Genomic DNA, 17457 nt, shown 5'->3' on the forward strand with positions numbered 1-17457 from the left:
TTTTTGGTGCATTCAGTCATAGCTATCAATTTAACTCTGATTTACCTTCCTACTTCTTTTAATATTAGCCTCCAGCATTTATAGATGTCTAAAAGCCCAGGCTGGAAATCCAAAAATCCTTAAGAAATGTCAAGTAAGCTTCTGCAGAGCAGAAGTATGCACACACAAATAATACAAATAACAAATAAATATCAATGGATTTGATGAACCATGAACACGAATTTTTTGATCATTAAATGATGTCAGGTATAAATACCACAAATATGTATTTGAAAACTTAATGCGTTAGGTAATCATGGTAGACATAATAGAAATTTTAATAAAATATGTAACTTGGTGGTGAATACTAAGATCAGTTGATTTCTGATTATGGTTCAGAATATACCTCCATATAGAATTATCATGGAATAAACTAGCTTTTTTATGTAGTCACAGAGAACTTGTGCTACTGTTTGGTTTAGGGGTTTTTTTTGTGAAATGCTGGAGCACTATCATCCCCAATTTACAACTACAGCAATAGAATTCATGGTTTCCATAGAAACTGAAGAATTCCAAATGAGGAGGAAAAGTATGCAGCATACTTTCGCCCCATCATACAAGCAGAAAAAATAGTAAGCAGACATGCAAGATGAACCTAAACTACTTCCCTCTCCTCTCCTACCTTCTCTTCTCCTCATCTCCATCAAAAAAGCATTAAAAAGAAGCAAATCAATACTTCTAAACGACTAAGTCTAAACTTCTAAGTCTTCCTTGCAGTGCCTGTTGTAGTGTGCAGTATCTTGCAGTGTTGCAGTTTGCACTACATTTCATAAAATAAATCCTTGACAACATTCCGGAAATCTGAAGCCTTTGAAGATACTTTGACTGCTAGTCTATACACTAACAGAGATGTCATGGCCAAGCTCAAAAAAACCTCAAAAAAACCTTAAAATTATTAGCTTCTAATTAGTGTTATACTACTATATGTGAAGCAAAAATTAAGACATAGAATATAACCACTTCTTTGAAAACTAGTACCTTATTCACTGGGCAAAACTTTCATTTTATTTATAAATTTATTAATTTTGTATTATTTATAAAAACATTGATTCCATATTTGAGATATATATGTACCACATAATTCAACAGACCAGCTCTGGCACAGCAGCCCTAAACAAATTTGATTTGCTGAAAGAACATTTTTGGTGACTCTGAAGAACCTAGTGTTATAGGTAACTAAACATTTGCATCCATTACTGGCTTAGAAAGCCATGGTTCTAAACATCGTTTGTTAATTAGTAAAACCAGCACCAGCACCAGTCTGCATTTCCAGAGTTTAAGAGTTTATAGTAACTTATGGAGCATTACAGCTTCCTGTAAATAACATAACCTGTTTGTTAAAAAGCCCTAGGCATTTGCTCATGTCTTTAAATTGGTCCAATTAGAATTTCAATATTTTATACCAATAAATACGTAATTTTAATTGGACAGCTGAATATGTACTTCCAACTATTTGGACCTTCAAAGCATACTGATCAGAAGTTAGGAAAAAAATGTCCAGTGCTCTTTGTCACTCTGTGGAAATCCTAATTCTCGTCATCCTCCACAAAGAACTCATATTTATCTGCAGTAAATACAAAGCAATAACGTTTAGCAGCTTCATTAAGCTAATGTCAGGCTGTAAAACATTAGCAACATCTCAAGCCACCTACATACTGGTCTATCAGATCACTGAACTGCTGAATTACTGTGATTACTGATACTATGTGACTTAGTATCTGTGTCTTCTGTCAACAGAAAGGAAGCTTATTGAAAGAGAAATACACATAAAAACTTTTTAGTTCATCTGAGTAAAGTCTCAGGCTGTTAATTCTTGTGTAGTGTAGGAAAAAGCACTGATGATTTTCCCTGATGATCATGTTTTGAAGACTTATGCTTCAACCTAGAGCTTCCTAAAGTCCCTAATTGTCCAAACAAGTACAGATCTTGCCTCTGTTAAATTCCTAGGAACAGGTGCTTTGTAGATTGGTCTCCTAAGGATATGAGGCTTGCATACACACAATATGCATGTGTTTATGCATGCAGAGGTCTCCAATGGCCTGATTCAAAAAACAGCCCCAAAAGAAAGAAACTAACAAAAACCCTACAAAAATACCTCCATGTAGGGCACTCAAAGCTATTCTGTTCCTAGGCTACCAAAGAAGCTAAAGACAGGATTAATGCACCAAAGGAGGGAGGGAAGCAGTAGTTATAAGCACAGCCTTTCTAAAGCTGCACAAAGGAAAGAGGCCATGAAAACCCCAACTGCACAGAAGCTTCAGATGGAGATCACACCTTAGATACAACAAGATGCAACCAGAAGATGTAAGAGCATCTTCCTTTTTTTGTTACCTGTTCAGACAAAATTAGTGCCTTGGGGACAATTTGGGTTTATTTTTTTTCTTAATATTGCTGTCCCCCTGAAAGAACCTTTCATTTGGGTGTCGTTAGATATCTTGTCTCTAAACACATAAGATATCCCTAGAGCAGTTGTTGACCACTTCTAAGACACGTTTTATAGGAAGTGGGGATTATTTTTATTACAGAAACTGAACTCTGGGTTTGGAAGAAAAGGCTGACCAAAGACAAAAGACAACTCTTAACAGAAATATATAAGCCAATTACAAGATTGAAATGGAGACATAAACAGTTTTCCAAGAGAACTCCCAAACTAAAAAAAAATTAAAAATAAACAAAAAAAGCCAAAAAAACAAACAAAAAACAAACAAAGAAACCCAACCAAACAAAAAGCCGAAACTAATAAAACTTCAACAAACAAAAAACCAAATCCATTCAACCGAGCAAAGCTTTGTGCCTAAGAGCATATTCAATTTGGGGCAAATTAGTTTTGTTTATAGCACAAATTTTCCAATAAAATAGGGTAAATACCACAAGAACTGGTTAAAGTGTGCTGAGAACTGCAGGAAGGAGATATTGTTTTAAAGACAGAAAGACCTAGTAGGTTTTGAGTGTGCCTACAAGCTGAGTTGGAAAGATAAAGGAGTTATTTTTAAACATTAGCAAAAGATTGCCAGGCTTTACACGTGAGTAAGTGGTTACATCTAAAAGTACCATTTATCTTCTGTTGCACATCTTTGAGCATGGTTCAATTCATATTTAAGCATTAGGAGGATATGTGAAAATAGAGGAAAGATAGATATGAAATACTGATACACTTATATCAACAGTGACAGTCAGGATTTTTCTGCTGATTCCTGAATTTGAAGCCATCAAAGTTGCAAGCACTCTGACTGTCTTAAGTATGTGATTATTCTTACTTATCTGCAGTTGCAAAGGAGCTGATTCCTTTGCTTCCAACATACAGTCATTCACTTTTTTCTTTTGGTGCTAATGAAGGCAATTTTCCTGTACTCCTTACATTTTGTACTTGGTTTGTGACTGCTTTATTGATAGTTGTTCTGTTCGTTATTTTATTGAGAGAAGTTCAAGATGAAGTCCTCTGGAAGCTTGTGATAGAAAGGCTGGAAGGATTATAAAGGAAGGGATGCAACCATAGCCTGATGAAGATTTCACTGCTTGGTGACATGTCAGCACCATGCAACAGATCATTGCACTGCAGTTGTATTGCAAGGGATGTTCCCTTCTGCAGCTTCTGCCTGGCAGAAGTGCATGTGGGGTGGGACAGGGCTAGGACCAGATATATACTTTGTCCATAAGACAGGATAGCCATGCCCTTTTGTCACTTTGTCCAATGAGAATGCATATCACCACATTAACATCTTCATAATACTTTTGGGTCCTATGTGAATATGAGCTGTCTCTGCACTTTTCTTGGGGTCAACATGTATGATGTTAGCCTGTATTTCTAAACTAATATGACTTCGTATTCTGTGAGAAAATCTGTGCACTGGCTGAGTGTATACAGAAACTGAGATTATGCTACCACAGCGAAAAACTTATTTATATCCTGATATTAAGCAATAAACAAAGAATGTGTCATTATTAAAAGAAAATCAGTTACATCCCTAGAGCTCTCTGAAAGCTTTCATAGTTATTGTTGAACTTGAGCACATATCCACAGTCAGTGATTATCTTTAAGAGAATGCCAGCTTTAAAGGAAAAGTACAGCTTTAAACTCCAGTTTATACATAAGCATTTCAATAAAAGTTAAGAGGCCTCACTACATAATATATCCTGGATAAAAGGAAAAAAACCAATTCTAATATTAATGGTACTAACAATCACTGACGACAAACAGTGCACTGGCTTCTTATTTCAAGCAATTGCCCACCACTAGTTAACCAAATTTTTAGACAAATATAGTTTGCTCCCTTCTGTCTCTTCCCACTCCTGCTGATCTGGCATAAACATTAACGGAGAGTAAATGTTAAACTCTGTACAAAGAGTAGCAGAAACTGAAGGCAAAGGGCCTAATTCTCTGGTGGTGCAACCGTGGAATTTTGCCAGCACAGGAATTTGGCTCTGCACACCCACACACAATCAGTTGGCTGCCAGTTTTTGTGCATAGAGCCAAATGCAGAGCAGTAACAATAACACATTACTTAACTAGGCTCTCACAAGTAACTAAAATTCTGATTGCAAATAGTAAATAGTCATATAGGTCCATGATTAATACAGAGGCAAATTCAGTCACATTCCAAAAATACTGTTGTGAATCAAAGGGACTAACAGAAATCTTTCTGAAGAGGCTAGATTTTTCACATTAATTATTGGTTTTGCACTAGTCCATTATGTGAGGGTTAGCAATAAAGCAAGAGAGAGTAGCAGGAATGCAGAGCAATTCTTAAGCAAAACAAGCAAATATAACAATATGGTAAACTAACAGTGAAAAAGCAGCATGCTGCTGAAGATGTCAGGAGTGTTAAGTGCAAATTCAGTGAGATCTAGAAAGCAACACCATCTTCTGTAACCATAATGTAGCTGGGAATATGATGCAGTTATAGAAGTCTGTATTTGTGGAGAACTTTAACATCTTTTCTAAAGTAAGGAAAAAGTTATTGCAAGCATATTTTAGACCTGCAAGATTCAGTCAATAGTCTCTGTCACAGCTGGAGAACTACTGGGAAACAAACCATTAAAAATCCCACAGGGCAGCATTTCTAGACATCCAAATAAATTTAAGTTATGCTACTCACAGTGAAAGAATGAAACAGCTGTACAACAGACACTTGGTCATTCCTCTTCTGTCGCAGCTGGAAATCCACAGATGCATTGGGCTGTCTCTCTGAGAGGATTAATGTGTCTTTGCAGGACTGCCTTTGGTACTGGATGTTCTTCCTTTTCTGTTTCCAACTACCAGGCTGGTATTGGATGAGCCATTGAGTCTGCACTGATGATATTAGTATGTCAGAGATATAAAGCTGAAACCCTCTGAAGCACTTTGAGATTCAGATGTGGCTTTGTTCCTAATCAGTCATCTAAATTTGTTTCCTGCTAGTGATCTCCATTTTCACAATCAACTATAAGTACTACCATCAGCAAAGTGAATTAGTGTGTCAGTTTGGAATTTATCCACACAGAGAGAGCCCACCTATATTTAAAAGCCATAGAAAAAGAATTTTTTTAAAAATACTTTCCTTGTGGAAGACAACTTTTCTGGTCTTTGTCCATGATGGGTCCTCTTTCACATACAGTTTTCAGACCTTTCAAAGCATAATAGATACATGAAGGACTCCCATTCTGATGACAATATAGACTATCTTGGGTATCTCTGCAGATTTAACTTTCTATTCCTAATGTTTAAAAAATATTTGTCATATTCTTTCATCCTCTCTTGTATTTTCTGGAACAGGATGCTCTTCTGTTTTTACACATGTATTATTTCATCAAGTAAACATCAATATTAGAGCAAAATGCCACAGTTGAGATCAGGCTGTTTTGCTGTATTTTACAGTTTAGTCAATTTTGAACAGAAAAGTTAATAAATTAGCAAGGTTACACTGTAACAGCAAGAGCTGTCTGAGGCTGAGCTGAGACACAGAAACATTTCCTGGAGCAACTCAATCATACAGAGCTGAGAAGCCTTGTTCACTGCAGATTATTCTGTTTTTCCCAAAGACATTTATAAATACATAAAGCAATGGAGCCAAAACTCAATGTGTTGTCTGCTTCCTACTTGATGCCTCTGTTCCTCCAAAAGCAAAGAAAACAATCTTTTATAAGATCCTGGCATTGTACTCATTTAAGAAGAAGCACAATCCTTCTTTCCATATTTATTCTACATTTTGGATTACCTGATCATCCTGATAACGTACCTAAGATACTTATATTCTGTAAGATCAGTAGGAATGTTTTGGAAATATCATTTCCAAAAGTGATGTTTCACCTCTTCTTCTCTTGTCAAATTGCACATTACTCTCTGGTGATGAATAACAGGCTATATCGTTGCTCAACATTTATGACAGGAGAAGGGAGTGATAAGTAATGACAAATTTGGATCACTTTGACAGACCAAGCTGACTTTCTCAGGCTTTGTGAACAATGAGCTCTTGTGAAGCCAGTGTCATCTATCTGAAAGCTGAGGGTATCCATTGCTCGTAGTCAAGAGACTTTCAAACCACAGCTTTTTCTCCAAAGCAGCCATGACCTTCCATAGGTAGGCAGTGTACTCCTTTTGTTTGCTTCGATAAATAAAATTAGGAAGACTATTATTAGAAATTTTTCTGCAGAAGGTATAAACAATTTGAAGATTCCTTTCAAAAATGATACATAGAAATTAGAGCAAAGAGCAGAAATTATGAAAAAACTCAGAAGAAAATGTAATAAAACTCAACAGAACTTGGCCAAAAAATATAGAACAGAAATAAAGCATTACTTCAAGGGCAAAAAATAAAAAAATCAGTCTGTTCCATTTGCCCCTCAAAAAGGTTTGTCTGAAGAGGTTTTTTAGTAAGAGAGAGTTCCCCCCTGTGAAATAAAAAAACAAACTAAGATAAGTTTTTCATACCAGCAGACACAATCAGACTGAGTGTGAAGAGATGTATTTTTCTACTTGGAAGATGATTCAATTCTGGTATAACCTATAAAAGATGTGATGGAGTCCCTATGATTTTAAATCAGGGCTGAGTAACTTGATAAAAATATCCTATTCTCAAGCTATAGACATGGTGCAAAATTTATTCAGTAAAGTTCTCCACTTGATATTGCACTAAAAATGAGACTCATTTTCCTAATAAACTTTTCCATCCTTTATATCTATAAATGTAAGTATAAGCTACTATTCATTTAATTCTGTCAAACGATAAGCAACACCAGCTTCTGTAGTATCTCTGTAGCAAAATATTAATTGATAAATTTAGTAATATTAGTCTACATTTATATGTGTACAAGCAGTTTCATAAGCTAGTTAATATGTAATAAGACTATCCCTTTATTCACTTTCTGTATAAGCTAGAGGTCATGCTATAGAATGTACTGCTTTGAAAGCTGGTTATATTATTACTTAGACAGACATATACCTGGTATTCCTTGAAATGCATCCTCCTTAAGTATTTTAAAATATGTTTTCTGAAGTCTTCAGTGAATAAGATTAGGAACTCTCCTGAACTTTCAAGACTATTTAGGACTTAAAAATTAATTGTTCTTACTGTCATTGAGTATCCTTGAGTCCTGTATTTCCAAAATTTCTCTTTCTAGCTTTCGTAACTTCATAGTGAAGTACAGCAGCTATAGCTGTGACAGTCTAAGTATATGGGCAAGGAGGAGTTTTTCCAGAGAGCCAAAATGTCCATTAGATCACAGACATTACTGGAAAAACAAAAAAGTAAACACACAAACAAACAAAAACAACCCCCCCTGAAACAGCACACTAAGATAAGTTTGGGGACAAATACTGGTACTTGAGATTTTCAACACTCACAGTATTCATTTTTCTGTTCTATATTTAAGCTCAAGCTATTTCTCTCCTGGTTTGAGCTACAATAGAACCAACTTTGTTTCTTGTAATTTTACTTTCAGCTAAGTAGCTGCACTTCGTAAAACTAACAGCGAGTTTCTCAGCCAGCATCGGCTTCTAGGACTGATAACACTTGATGTTTACAGTTATGGATAGAGAATGATGTGCAGAAACAAAGCCACTGCTCAGTTCTGAGAAGCATCTTCTGCTCCAGAAAGAGAAAGTGAGTAAAGGGGTCACACCTGTGACACTCCTTCAGGGATAAGTGGAGTATACAGATTACCAAAATTGACCAAAAGGAGCATTCCATCCCATATGCATCATACTCCATATAAATTTAAGGGATCACCAAGGGTCAAGTTCTCTTTGTCCATGGCCAGCATTCTGGTAGAATGCATTCCATTTGTCTTTGATCTTGATATGTGCCTTCCTGAATCTGTGTATTCTTACCTCCAGCTCCTGTCTGCCACTGACTCCAGGAGCCTAGACTGGGACTTTTCCAGGGCTGCCCTGCAGACTTGGTGGTGGTGTGAATGTTAATGGGGGAAGGAGGGAGCAACATGGTATCACTTTTGTGTGTATTTATACATATTTATTCATTTTCCTTTTCATCATTACTGCTTCATTGAAGCTGTGTAGTTTAGTTTCCAGACTCTCTCCCTTATTGTCTCTTATTCTTCCTATAGGGGATGGGAGGGGGTATGAAGATGCCTCCTTCTAATGGATGCAATAAGGCCCCTTTCCCTTATTGAGGAAGAATGGAGTTTATACAATCTTTCAGTCAGTTCTTCTACAGCTGGAGATCCAAGCCTGATGGGAAGCAGTTACAGCATCTACATCCTCTTCATCTTTTTTAAGCACATCATGCACAGTTGGTACAAGGTCCTCACCAATCCATAATGTTACTGTCATTGCAATGGTAGACAGTGGTGGTACAGCACATACAAACTTTGAAGCACAGGCTTAGGTCATGGCCCAGTGTTAAACTGTGACAATTTCATATTAAATCCAAAAACACTCAAACAAAAAAGTAAACTAAAGAAACAAAAAATACCTCTAACCAAAAAAACACCAAAACACAAACACCCTCACAAAACCTCCACTCTCCTCATGTCTCCTGCTAGGCTTTAAGGTTTCTGATACTTGAGTCTTCCTCTTAGAGTCTAGTCTAGACAAACCAGCCCTCAGAGAATTCCCTGTCAAAAGATTCCCAAATGAGCATCGTTAGGAGATCAAAGTTTTCCAACAGCTGATCTGTTGCTTAGTTACAAAATCCCTGGAGCTATGACTTGACAAACTGCTTTGTCCTGAACAGAAGCAGACGTTTTGTCCAAAGGGGCTTCCACCTGAAAAGAGGATCATCAAGTTTTAACAGTCCCCTGATGTCAAATTGGATAATCTTCTTTTGAAATTGCAACATGGAATTGCAACCTAAAAAGGAGGTAAAAAGATATAAAGCCATACTGGTCCGCTATAGAAAATGCATTTTACAGTCTTAACACATATATTCATTGGGCATCTCCAGCATCACAGAGAAATCAGAAGTTCCGCACAGGCAGATTTATTGTGTCATACCACAGAATATGGAAATTAAAATACGGCCTCCTGAAGCTCCAAAATGAAGGACATCCAAGTAAAAAGTTGTTCTGGCACAAATTAATTTTAAACTTAATGGAGTGCTGTTTAATTCAAAATGTTAACACTAAAAAATACCTGGATTCTATCCAAGACATTATAAACCTATCATTTTCTAACTATTCGTCACTTCATACATTCTCTAGAACCATCTCTCTCATGCAATATTCCCATGCAAATAACACTTCTTTTTCCTAAAAAATGTGTCTTGGGAATTAGTTCAAATCAGTTCCAAAGTCTGAATTCAAATATGGAAAAGAAAGCGCCTAATACAAAGAGATTGTGTAATTTTTTTCTACTGGAAGGTTACAGTGGACAAAAGGGTTTTCATGTAATTACCACCCTTTATGTTCTGTTCAATCTTCACCTTGCAAAAAAGCCATGCACATTTAATTACTTTATAAAATGGAAGCCTATTTTCTCTGCAAGAAATTCTTGCTCAATAGCAAATAACTCTCACTGTTTTAGTTGAGGAAATTTGGTATATTGTCATTTTTCATCCTTTTAAGACTGGAATAAAATTTAAAATAAAATGAAATGTCTCATTCCAGGCTTTGGCTTTTTTTTTGCTTTACTTTTGTTCTTTTTTTTCCCCTAAATAAAAATCATATAATTTATCAGGAAAATCAACATATGAAAAACTGCACTTTTTGAAAATGAACACAGACCATAATAAAAAGCCCTATACACTCCTGTTATGCACCCATATTTGGACTACAAAAAGGAAAACAAATATTAAACACTGTACATTGATACAGATGTACATATGAATAACATACATCTGCATCTATACCTGCATATCTACATGTACATAATATAGTCTACAGATTTGTCTATTTCTTAAAAGAATAATTCTCAAAGAACAATAATCTCTTTTACAGAACTAAATAAAGGTCTATGTCTGAACTACAAACTAGAAGTTTAGAATGAATCTAACAACAGAATTTTAATAAAATATTGAAATAATACTTTCAATTTTGTTAACATGAAATCTGTCACATGATAAATCTATTAAAAAAATTACTATCTTGAAATCAGTCAATATGTGATTAAATTGTCTATTCTCTGTATACTCAAATCTGCCAAGACTTCAACAGGCTGCAGTTGTAGAACTTCAGACTTCACTGCAAGAAATTAACATTTATGTGGTTAAACCCAAAGTTTTTCTCTCCTTGAGCAGATGATGCACTGCAATCACACTTGGCCCCACATTCAGCAGTCAGTGTCTTCTGAAAGCTGCCTTAATCTGCAGCACTGCAGTCAAGAAAAGTGAATCTTGAATAAAGTCCCATTTTCCAGTTTGACTCATAGATGAACCAGCATCTAATAGTAGGTAATTTGTGTGTGGAGCCACTCAGAGTTTGGTGGCTATACTAAGAGTGACTTTTGGCCTGAAGCAGTTGCCACGGGTAGGCAGATCCACCTCCTGGAGATGGCAGACCTTTGAAGAATGTGATGCTGCAGGATGCCATTTGCAGAGGGAACTTGTCTGATGGAACCATGAATACATGGGCTGCCATGGAGCCAGTCTCAGTGGGAGGGAGGGATTTTCCAGACCAGAACAATACCTAGGGAGACATAGCTCTGATGGACTGGGGAGAGCTGCCAAGACCACATTCTCATGCAGATTCGGGTCTGTCATTGTGCAGTGAACCTGAAATTGGTACAAGAAGAGCAAATGTGTCCCCTTTCAGAACAACCAGCTCAGCCGTTCAGCTGTTTGGAGAAATTAACTCTGAACTTCCATCATATTTCTTAGGGAAGAAAAAACGATTAACGATTTTACCCTGCTGCTGGGGTAGAATTCCAAGAATGTCTGATACTCCCTCAGAAAGCAGCAAAATCCACACTGTACAGTCTTGCATGTGTTATCTGTGTAAAGACTTTCTGTGAAGGCAAAGCTGCACGTTCCATAACAATGTTAACTTCTTGGTAGAGCAGGGGAGTTTTAACAAGTATTGTAGGAACAGAGTACTGAAGGGTGGCAATTCCATATTGTTCCAACAAGCCAAAGACCATCTGGAGATGATCCAATAGCTGCCACATTCCCAGCATGGTTTTGATAAATTGGAGGTGCCATCCCCTGGGAGGAGTTAGAAGCAGAAACAGCTTTGGATAAAAACCCACACAGGAATAGCAGTGTGGGTGCTATATTGCATTCCCACGCTCAACAAAATTACTCCATTTTGTTGGAGTAATTCAGCAAGGTTTGGCCTGGTGAGGATTCCAGAAATAAAAAGTAATATTACTGGGAGGATAATCCCATCTTGAACACATCTTTGTGACAGACTCTCTACACAGCATTTTCAAAACCCACACAATTGGATATGGTTCATGGATCTGGACATGTTTCATTAGACAAGTGTTCATAATGGCCTCCTGTTACATCTGCTGAAAGTGAAATTCTTTGATCTTGCATCCAGGAGCAGATTTGGAGACTGCCTACAGTATCATGAGTGCTGGTGGTAATTTACCCTTAATTTTCCCATTCAGTTTGTATTGCAAAGCAGCAGGGAGGTTGGCTTGACTCTAAATGATGTAGTGTCAAAAGAATCAGTGGGAAACGCTGCCAGCATTCATGTGAAATTCTTCCCTTCAGCTTTGAAACAGAAAGATTCTATGTTTATTTATTAATAAGCCATAGCCAAGTAGATAGTCCAAGACACTAGCAGATTCCTAAATTTTTATGAGACTCTTAAACATTTATTAAAATCCATTAACTGATTTGCTGATCTTCAGCACTGATCTATATTTGCCTCTATCTCTTACCTCAGATTCCATATTAATTAAATACTGTATTAGTGAATTATCACTCTCATCATTATACTCTTAATATTTATTGACAAACCACTTCATTTTTGGTTCTAAATGAAGCTTCTGATATACTGCTAATGTTCCACTCTTTAGGGATAGTTTCATATTTTTCCTATTTTCAAAGTGTATCAATTAAGTTTGTTGGAAAAACCCCATGGTTTTTATCTTCTATTTGTTTCCAAATTTCCACATTAGCCTGGAATCAAAAAAACACAGGGGGGTTTTTGTTGTTGTTGTTGTTGTTATAAAACAGATTGTTGCATGCACCTGGTTTATTTAATGTTCAAAATAAGAAATAAATGAAGCATTGGTCTGAAAGGTCTCAAGACATAGGGAATCTGAATCAATAAATTCCTTGTGTAAACAAATACAGTCAAAAAAAGTTTTCTTGATCCAGAAGAATTTTCTGGTTGGGAACAAACATTCTGGAGGAGTAATTGTAACCCCAAATAAATGACACTTTTGTAATTTTTCATCAGAAAGAGCATTTCCCTCCTTTATCATCGCATTGAAACTCTTTCTATTATACAGTCCCTGAAATGCCATCTCAGCCACAGGCTGCTTCTTCTGCTCCTCAGTAGAGGGTTGTCTCAGCAGCCCCCTCTCAGCTGTTTGCAGAGGGAATTTGGCTGCACTTTTCCTCCTTCGCTCTTCGTGATAGGGTTAAATGTAAATGATTTAGGTATATAGAAATGTGACAGCCACTTAAAAATATATACAAACAAAATTCACCTCAGCAATTATTAGATAGAACCTGCTCTACAGTCAAGGGTAGGTGGTAGAGTTAAGTTTTCATAAATGAGTCAAAGCTCTATTCTGTAAAATATATCTTTGAAGTGCAAGTGCAGAAACAGAATAGAAACCTAAAGCATTCTTTTGAATTTTTCATGATATTTTGATGAAAAATAAATTGAAATTAAAAGAAAACCGAAATCTTTAAATAAAATCTCTTCTGGTATTTTTTTTTTCCTCTGGATTGGTTTTATTTCCCACGGAACACCTCGGTAAAAATCTGCACAGTCTAGGATCTGTATTTTTAGCACATCTCTGCTCTTCATAAATTGATTATTAGATTAAAAATTGAATTCCACAATTTTATATATATTTTGCCTTACTATTTGTATGCAAAAAAAAAAAAGGACTATCAACATTAATGCATAAAATCTAAATGGCGTAAAAAAAATCTACCTAATGTTATACATCATGACTCCTGAGGTGTACTAAACAAACACAAAAGGTGAGGGTTTAGTAATATTTGAAAATAAAATCCAATATTTGGTCATGAGCACATGACCAATGTTATTAGTTTTGTGGCTGCTAGAAGGTGTTCACAAACTGTGATAATGAATAGAAACTATCAGATAATAACAGAAGAATCAGATATCAGGAGCTCAAATCTTTAAACTGTTTTTTAAGTCCCCCCTGAGGTTATGAGTTCTTAGATTACAAATAGCTTTTGTTGTATGCATCTCACTTCATAAATATCTAAAATTTGGCAGTCTACATCTAAGCTAGGTGTCCAAAGACCTCTTTAGAAAATTCTTTCTTTCTTGGGGACAAAGATTCTATGATTTCCAAAAGGCAATGGTTCTCATGCAAAGATAGGTGTTTAAGACTGGTGACATGTCTTGTCATCAATAAATACCTCTCCACAGTTTATGAAGGGTGGATATCTTAACCTTTTAGTATTTATTTTTCAACAAAATGACATTAATTCCCCTGCCACTGAACATGCACTTCTACTTTAAAAAGTCCTTATGTATGAGCTTAGGCAATGTCTCCACAAATGTATAATTACAGTGGAATGTAAGGACCTGAAGGAGATTCTTGCCATATTTTTCTTTTGTAACGCAAAATGTTTTGCACAATTGTATCATGTTCTCTACTTCTGATTAATGATGTAGTTGTTATTATACACACACACAAACACATATATTCCACCTCAGGAACCAGAAAAAAGCAAACCCAGCCAACCAACCAACCAAACCCAAACAAACAAACCCAACCAACCAATCAAAAAATACCCCAAAGACCTACTGAAATATTTAAGATTAAAATATGGTTAAACAAGACTTCCATGAATCAGGTCTTTTAAAAATGTTATTTCTAAACTACAATGCTAGACATGAAAATTGAACTAAGTTCTGCCACTGTCTTGGATTTTACTTAAAAAACCCATTGGTCTTTCCACTTGCCCAGGTTTGTGTATGTGTTATGGAACTGCGTCTGCTACACAGAGGACATGAATCTATTACAGCTCTCAGTCTGGGACTTGACCTCTGACAAAAAATCTTAACTGGCATATCAATGTGGTTATTTCATGAGAACTTCCTAAATGCATGGGATGTGTGACTGTGTGACCCTGCAGATGTGACGTTTTCATGTGAGGTCATTGTTAAGCCTCTCTGCTTGAGAGTAAGACTGATAGAGTTAGAGTCTGTACCTGTATTTGGAAACTGTAAAAGTCAGGTTGCCATTTGGCAATTGTAAAGGTCAGATTTTCAGCATTCCAGAGAAATGAGAGTTAGTATGTACACAAAAGCATTTCAAGCATGCTCAAGTTATGGGAAATGTGACCGTAAAACCATAAAATAACAAAAAGAAAAATTAGCTGCAGGTGTAATTCTTGACAATAATTGTAACCAATCTAGTAAAACTAAATATCATGTTTTCCACTAAAGTTCCCCTATTAATAAAAAAGGATATAAAAAAAATTAAAAAAAAATAAAATTGTACATTATTCTAATAGAAAAATAGAATACATTATTCTAATAGAATACATTATGCTAATAGAAAAAGATAGTATAGTTCTGTAATTTTGCAACTCTAATGCTATACCACTGTGATATAAATCTCACAGACACAGCCTGCATAGTGAGTACCTATTAATCTAACTTTACTGGATAAAACAGGGCACTCAGTATAAGTGATGATGATTAACCTACTTTTAAAATAATTATTTCAGTTTTAACAAGCAAGTTCCTATCAAGTGTCCTAGTTCTACTCTGCCCTTTTGTTGGGCTGGATCACCAGATAATGTTTGAAATTTTTGAAAGGTTATAGTGCTGAAGTAGTTATAGCTGATCATTTTAATAATCTAAATTAAACCCTCATAGGTAAGCTTATGAAGTGTGAGAGAGATGAGTGGACGATGAGGTGGATTGAGAGCTGGCTGAATGGCAGAGATCAAAGGGTTGTGATCAGTGGCACAAATTGTTGTTGGAGGCTTGGTGTTTCCTAGGGCTAATTCTGGGTCTCGTCTTGTACAACATATTCATCCGTGATCTGTATAAAGGGACCGAAAAGAAATTTTTCTCCCAGAAATTTTCCTGAGGATACAAAACTTGTAGGACTGGCTGATGCACCAGAAGGCTGTACTGCCATCCAGTGAGACCTGGAGAGAATAGAGGGCTGGGCAGAGGAGAACCTGATGAAGATCAACAAAGACAAGTGTGTAGAGAGACATTGTCAACCAGGTGCCTTGAGTTGCCAAAGAGTGGGTGTGAGTCCACCTGTGCCTGATTAGAACAGGCCCCTATTGGGCATGAGCAAGACCAGGGGGCCAATAAAGGTGGGACACACACCCACAGAAGGCACCTGAACTCACTATGGTGCGAGGCATGGAGAGGCCAGCAGCTCGTTGAGCCTCTGGAGCAAGAAAGGCTCTTCCCGCTACACTTCTACCCTGGAAGCGCTGTGTGGTGGCTGGAGTCCTGGAAGAGACCAGCAGCTCGTCGAGCTTCAGGAGCAAGAATGGCTCCTCCCGCTACACAAGTGCAAGGTCCAGCACCTAGGGAGGAGTAACCTCATGCACCAGAACAAGTTTGGGGTTGACCTGCTGGAGAGCAGCTCTGCAGAGAAGGACCTGGGAGTCCTGGTGGAGAACAAGTTAACCATGAGTCAGCAATGTGCCACTGTGGCCAAAAAAAACCAATGGCATTCTAGTGTGCATTAAGAAGAGTGAGGCCAACAGGTGAAGAGATGCCATCCACCCCCTCTACTCTTCTTAGTGAGGCTGCAGCTGGAGTACAGTGTACAGTTTGGGGCTCCCCAGTTCAAGGAAGCAAAGAAACTACTGGAAAGGATCCAGAAGAGGCCTACAAAGCTGAATAGGGGGAGTGGAGTATCTCTCTCATAACGAAAGTCCTGCAGACCTGAATCCATTTAGCCTGGAGAAGAGAGAGGAGCGGATCTTATGAATGCTTATAAATATCTAAAAAGAGACAGGACAAGGGGACCAGACTTTTGTCAGTAGTGCCCAGTGACAAGAAAAGGGGCCATGAGCACAAACTACATCACTGGGAGTTCTATCTGAATAAAAAGAAAAGCTTTTCTTTGAGGGTAACAGAGCACTGGAGGCTGCCCAGAGAGATGTTAGTTTTCTTTAGCAAGAGGGTTGGGCTAGATGGATCTCCAGAGGACTCTTATTACTCCAGTCATTCTATGATTTTTTGATTCTATGAAATGGAAGAAGTTTGTTGCTTCATTCTTACACATCTACAGAATTTCTCCCTGCAGAAATGTAATGACACTGAGAAAGACATTTATCAAATGCAAACCCCCACATTTCTTGAAACAAGTGCTAGCCATATTTCAAAAGACCTGAAGATGTTAAATTCCTTGTTATTGTCACTGCTGTTTGCTGGTCTTAACAGCAACAGAAAAATGTGTTGATTTTTTAAAGGTTAGCTAGAACAGACTTATGATCAGTGTCACATTTGCAAGGGTTATTATATCTGGATTATTAAACAAGACAAAAGAAGCTCACAGTGTAATTTACACTCCTACAGATATGTTTGGACAGTAAACTCTCAGACTGTATTATCTTGATTTCTCACTCAGAATTCTTTGTGCTGCTTTATAAGAGAAGAAGAGGCAAGTATGTCTTTCTTGAGACTAAGAAATGGAAAGGTTAGTATTTTCTAATGTCTGGAATTTATTGGAAAACAATAGAAAGATTTTTCAACAGTAACTGATTACTTTGTATGCCCAGTAAAATTTTTACCTAATAGCAATAACACTCTGGCACATTAGCTCCATTTCTTTGACCTGTCAGGATTTTAATCCATATTCAAATTACACTGGAATTACTTCAGGGAAATTGCATCATTTTC

This window comes from Calypte anna, chromosome 3, assembly GCF_003957555.1.
Source record: "Calypte anna isolate BGI_N300 chromosome 3, bCalAnn1_v1.p, whole genome shotgun sequence".
Taxonomy (NCBI): Eukaryota; Metazoa; Chordata; class Aves; order Apodiformes; family Trochilidae; genus Calypte; species Calypte anna.